At 42.3% G+C, this 6721-nt stretch overlaps 1 pseudogene; it reads left to right on the forward strand.

Moving 5' to 3' along the window:
• The first annotated feature begins 1859 nt into the window (after positions 1 to 1859).
• LOC149840241 (uncharacterized) lies at positions 1860 to 6032 on the forward strand (annotated as a pseudogene).
• Positions 6033 to 6721: the final 689 nt, after the last annotated feature.

A 6721-nucleotide genomic window follows, 5' to 3' on the forward strand; every position in this document is an offset into this window, starting at 1 on the left:
ACATTCGTGGAAAGTCGATTTTTATTATCTTTGGTTGATGATTTTCCAAATGCTTTTAATGAAAATAATGTTTTAAAAATACCACTGCAAAAAGTTCAACCAAATTTTGGCGCCGTTGTCGGGGAACGACGATTATTATATGTTATTTCTGCGATTTCAATTTATTAATATGTGTTTAGTTAGTTGTTTTTGTTTGTTTTAGTCAGTAGGATTAACATAGTTAGTAAATATAGGATTCACTTACTGTTTTCCTAGGATTCACTGGAATGCATACTTCAAAGAGCGATTAGACAGGTGGGTTTTAGCGAACATAGTTTGTGATTTCCTATATCTTTTTATTTTGGTGATTTAGATTAGATTTTGTTCTGTTATTCATATAGAATAGTTAATTCTGACATAGTTAGAGTAGTATTGTTATTTACTCTTTGCTTTTGTGATTTTAATTGCAGTATTTAGATTAGTTTAGTTTAGATAGATTTAGGTCGTTCCATACATCTGGTCTTAGCACCAGTGTATGCAGGGGCGAAGAGCTTTGGCTACTCCATTACATCCTTTTGTTGACAACACAGAGAGAATTTTACATTCTCCTCGAAGTTCGACAACAATGGGTGATATGGATCCTCCAGCTCCAGTTCCTCCCCGCGCTCTGAGGGAGTACTTCACTCCCACAGACTATGTCCAGGCATCCTGTATTTGGAGACCCGATGTAGGAGCTCCTCATTATGAGATTAAGGCTAGTATCATTCAGATGCTCCCATCCTTCTACGGCCTTAGTCATGAGGATCCCTATAGGCACCTTGATGAGTTTCTCGAAATCTGTTCTATATTGAAGATACAGAATTTCGATGACGATGCTTTGAGATTAATCCTGTTCTCGTTCTCATTGAAAGACAAAGCCAAGTATTGACTAAAATCCTTAGATTTCATAGAAATAGGGTCCTGGGATCAATTGCAAAAGGAGTTCCTGAGAAAATACTTTCCCATAGGTAGGACGGACCAGTATAGGCGAGCCATCACTAGTTTTTCAGAGCTAGATGGCGAGCAGTTTCATGAGACCTGGGAGAGGATGAAGGATCTCCTTAGGAAGTGTCCCCATCATCAGGTGCCGAGATGGCAACTAGTGCAGAGTTTCTACGATGGATTATCTAACAGGAACCGTCAGATGATCGACTCTTCTTGCAGGGGGATATTCATGGTGAAAAGTGAAGATAAAGCATGAAGCATGGAGATTGTTTGATACTTTAGCAGAGAATTCCCTCCATCATGCTTCTAGCTCTCAGTCTGATAGACCCACACCCAGCATTCCCAAGAAAGGTGGCGTTCTCGAGATTGGTCCATCTATTGCATTGCAATGCAAGGTAGATATGATTTCGCAGAAGCTGGATCAACTTCTCGCGAGCCCATCTCCCAGTCATCAGGTGTGTACTCTCTGTGCCAGTCTGGCACATTCGATCACTGAATGCCCTTCGCCAGCTCAATATCTTGAATTTGTGCAATAGCAAGTTGAGGCCGCTCAGGGTTACGCCAGACCCCCGAACAACCCATATTCATCTACATATAACCCGGGGTGGCGTAACCATCCTAACTTCTCATGGAAGAATTCCCAAACTTCTACTCAGCTCCTCCCCTCTCAGCCTGCTCGACTGCCACCATTTACTCAGACATTTCAGAGGCCGAGTTTTCCTTAGACCACTCTTTTTTCTCCTCAGATCTCACAAGAGTCTGCTCAGCAGACTTTTTTTGAGGAGAGACTTCTCCAAGCATTCCAAGAGGTGAAAACCTCTAATCAGAATGCCTTCGAGAAGTGCAGTCAGATTTTGAGTTCTCATACTCAGTCCATTGCGAAGTTAAAATCGCAGATGGGGCAGTTAGCAGAAGCAATAAGTCGGAGACCTAATGGCAGTTTGCCGATTCAGGCCGTGATGAACCCGAAGGGCAAGGAACCAATGATAGGAGGCATGTACATAACAGAGTCACAACAACAGGCCAAAGTTGTTATGGCCCTTAGGAGCGGACGTGAGTATCACGTTAAGAGTAAAGTGAGGACAGATGAGTCAGAATCGAGCATACCATCTTCTGCGGCTCAGTCCTCCACCCCAGTTCAGGAGAAGGATAGGAGTGAGCCTTCTCACAAAGAGGAGAACCCCCAGATGTATATTCCAAAACCACCCTATCCCAAAGTGTTAGAATCTCTCGTTGGCAGAGGAAAGCAAAGCACGAAGGTCCAGTATATGCTTGAGATCTTCAAGCATGTACATATCAACCTGCCCTTGCTAGATGCCATCCAGTAGGTGTCGGCTTATGCCAAATTCCTCAAGGAACTCTGTAACCAGAAGAGAAAATCCAGATGAAGAGTTCCTACCAAGGTCCATCTGACTGAGCAGGTGAGTTCAGTGCTTCAGCACCAGACCCCACCAAAGCTCAAGGACCCTGGAGCCTCGATCATCGCATGCACCATAGAAAACATCCGGATAAAATGCGCCTTGCTTGACCTTGGAGCAAGCGTGAACATCCTACCTGGATATTTCTATGATTCATTTGGGCTAGGAGAAATAAGATCGACCCCGATTACACTCTAGCTAGCAGATCGTTCTGTCAAGGTACCAAGAGGTATTTTAGAAGATGTGCTAGTGAAAGTCGATGAGTTCTATTTTTTGGTTGATTTCATTATCCTTGACATGAAGAGAATTGATAGCAAGCACCAGACTCCGATCATTTTGGGCAGACCATTTTTGGCGACAGCCAATGCCTGCATCAATTGCAGAACCGGAGCTATGGACTTGTCGTTTGGCAACCGAAAGGTTAGGCTGAACATTTTTAATGCCACGATGGGTCCAATGGGAGATATGGAGTGCTTCCAGGTTGATATAGCACAAGATTTAGTAGAAGCACAGCTAGAGTTGTATATGACAGAGGAGTCCCTTGATATGTATTATATAGAAGATGATAGTTGTAGAGTTAGTGTAGATGTGTCGTTAGCATTGTCAGGACCCCTTCATTGGAGAAGGAGCATTGAGCCTTGCCCACCACTTGCTGAGAACCCAACCAAATCATCGATAGAGTCTCCCCCACAACTTGAGCTGAAACCTTTACCAGATTCACTCAAGTATGCATACCTCGGAGTTGGTGAGACTTTCTTTGTGATCATCTCATCACTGCTCACAGAGGAGCAGGAATAGAGAGTGATAGACATTTTACGAGAGCATAAGGCAGCAATTGATTGGGGGTCACAGATTTGAAAGGGATTGATCCTTCATTCTGCATGCATCAGATTCATTGTGACGAAGAAGCCAAGTCGGTGTGTGACATGCAGAGAAGATTAAACCCTAATATGAAAGAAGTGGTGAAAATGAAGTGGTCAAGTGGTTGGATTGTGGGATCATATACCCCATTTTTGATAGCCAGTGGGTCAGTCTGATTCAGATCGTGCCAAAGAAATCTGGACTCACTGTTGTGGAGAATGAAAAAAGGGGAGAGCATTCCGATGAGGACCACCACAGGGTGGCGAGTCTGTATTGATTACATGAAGTTGAATGCTGCAACACGAAAGGATCACTTCCCATTGCCGTTTATTGATCAAATTTTGGAAAGACTCACCAGACAGAGCTATTACTGTTTCTTGGATGAATATTCTGGATATAATCAAGTAGCTGTCCATCCTGACGATCAGGAGAAAACCACATTTACCTGTCCGTATGGCACTTTTGCGTTTAGACATGTCATTTGGGCTCTGCAATGCCCCGACAACTTTTCAAAGGTGCATGTTAGCTATCTTCTCTGACATGGTGGACGATGTCATGGAAGTTTTCATGGACGATTTTTTTGTATATGGCTCTTCCTTTGAGGATTGCCTCCAGAAACATACTCGAGTACTGAGTAGGTGTGTGGAGACAAACTTAGTTTTGAGTTGAGAGAAGAGTCATTTTATGGTCCAAGAGAGGATTGTGCTCGGACACATTGTGTCCAAAAGAGGGATAGAGGTTGATCGAGCGAAGGTTGAGTCAATTTCACGATTGGCTCCACCCACCACTGTTAGGCAGGTACGTTCATTCTTAGGGCATGCTAGATTTTACAGGCGGTTCATCAAAGATTTTAGCAAAATCTCTCGACCGCTCTGCTTGTTATTGGAAAAGGATCAGCCCTTTGAGTTTGGTGATGACTGCATGAAGGCCTTTGAGATACTCAAAGGGGCCTTGACCACTGCACCCATTTTGAGACCTCCGAATTGGATGCTTCCATTCGAGATCATGTGCGATGCTTTCGACTATGCGATTGGGACTATTTTAGGACAACAAGTTGACAAGAAGCCTTATGTGATATACTATGCGAGCAGAACTCTGTTCGATGCTCATATGAACTACACCACGACACAGAAGGAACTGCTCACAATAGTATTCGCTTTGGAAAAGTTTAGGTCCTATCTTCTCAGTTCGAAAGTGGTTGTCTATTCTGATCATGCTACATTGAAGTACCTTTTCAACAAGAAAGACACCAAACCGAGACTCATCCGATGGATCCTGCTACTACAGGAGTTTGATCTTGAGATTCAAGATAAGAAGGAAAGGGAGAATGTAGTAACAGACCATCTCTCTAGATTGATCGTGGAGTCCACTCAGGATCAGAGACTGATCAATGATTCTTTCCCTAATGAGAAGATTATGGCCATCGAAACATCGCAGTTACCTTGGTTTGCTAATATTGTGAACTATCTGGTTTCGAGGCAGATTCCCGAGCATTGGAATAAGAATGAGCGAGAGTGATTCTTATCACAGGTGAGGCAATACTATTGGGATGAACCAAAATTGTTCAGATATTGCATAGACCAGATCATTAGAAGGTGCGTCCTAGAGGAGGAGTATGAGTCCATCCTCAGTTTTTGTCATTCGCTAGCTTCTGGAGGGCATTTTAGTAGTAGGAAGACAACTGCAAAGGTTTTGCAGTCTGGATTTTTTTGGCCGACACTCCATAGAGATGCGCATGAGTTCTGCAGAAAGTGCATTTGTTGTCAGCAGACTGGCAATATGTCCAAGAGGGACATGATGCCCTTGCTCCCGATCTTGATTGTTGAGGTTTTCGATGTTTGGGGCATAGATTTTGGACATGATGCCCTTGCTCCCAATCTTGATTGTTGAGGTTTTTGATGTTTGGGGCATAGATTTTATGGGCCCATTCCCACCATCGTTCGACAATTTGTATATCTTAATGGCAGTTGATTATGTGTCCAAATGGGTCGAGGTTGTGGCAACCAAGACCAACGATCACAAAGTTGTGCTTAAGTTCATCAAGCATAATATTTTCAGTTATTTTGGTGTGCCACGTGAGATGATAAGTGATGGTGGAAAGCATTTCAGGAATGTACATGTAGCTTCTCTTCTGAGAAAGTATTCTATCAATCATCGGTTCACCACTCCTTATCATCCACAGACCAGTGGACAGGTCAAGGTTTCTAATAGGGAAATCAAGCGGATCTTAGAAAATATAGTCCGCCCGAACCGCAAGGATTGGTCCCAACGCTCAGATGATGCTCTTTGGGCATGTAGGACTGCGTTTAAAACCCCCATTGGCATGTCCCCGTATCATCTTGTTTTCAAGAAAGCGTGCCACCTCCCTATTGAGAACACAGGGCTTATTGGGCAATCAAGAAGTTTAATTTCGACATCACCCAGGCTGGCAAAGAGCGATCATTGCAGCTCACTAAGCTAGAAGAACTCAAGAATGATGCATACGAGAATGCCAAGTTATATAAAGCTCGCACTAAGGCCTTTCATGATAAGCACATTATCAAAAAAGTGCTTGAGCAGGATCAAAAAGTGTGGTTGTTCAATTCTCGCTTGCATCGTATCCCAGGTAAATTAAGGTCAAGATGGGATGGACCTTACATTGTGAGAGAAGTATTCCCGCACGAAGCAGTTACATTATTTGACCCAAGTATCAGAGGCACATTCAAGGTGAATGGGCAAAGACTGAAGCCCTACATCTCAGATACCCTACAGACCGGTGAGTGTGAGGTCTGGGATCTCAAGAAGGAATAAGATCTGAGAGGATGAATGTATCATATGTAGATAGTAGAATTAGGTTTTTCAGTTAGCATTTGTTTTTGTTTCGTCATTTGATTTCATATGAGTTTACAATTGTTCTGATTAATTACGGTTTATCTGATATTCAATGTGTGAGGATTGGTTACCAAATGCAGGGCACAACCTTCAGAGCAGACCATTGACCAGATTAGCAGAAAATTATGCATTCGTATATGCATAGTGGTGGTGCAAAGTCAAGTCAATCATCAACTTCAGAGGCCCAACGCATATCAGGTTGTATCTATCCTTTCTCCCATATTTATTTTATTATTCTTCAGTGTGCATCTGCATTGCATGTTTTCATATTTTGTATGCCACTAGGGACAGTGTCATTCAAGCATGGGGGGATGGTTTAGATGCACACTAAAAATTTTTTTATGTCAGGTAGCTAAAAACTCAGAAAATTAGGTCCTTAAGAACTAGTTTATAGCATATATGATTGTTTGTGCATAATCTAACAATTTAGAATTTTTTTAAGCCCCATGTAAATTTTTTTTTCTGATCTGATCCAAAAAGAGTAGTTATTTATGAAACAATTCAAAGAAAAGATAGTATTTGAATGTTAGAATGTTTTGAATCACTTTAGTGTAAGTATGCACAGTATGTTTATGGAAGAACTAAGCAATTGAAAAATATTTAGAAAT

This window comes from Nuphar pumila, chromosome 4 (genome assembly GCF_984573655.1).
Source record: "Nuphar pumila chromosome 4, dmNupPumi1.hap1.1, whole genome shotgun sequence".
Classification (NCBI taxonomy): Eukaryota; Viridiplantae; Streptophyta; class Magnoliopsida; order Nymphaeales; family Nymphaeaceae; genus Nuphar; species Nuphar pumila.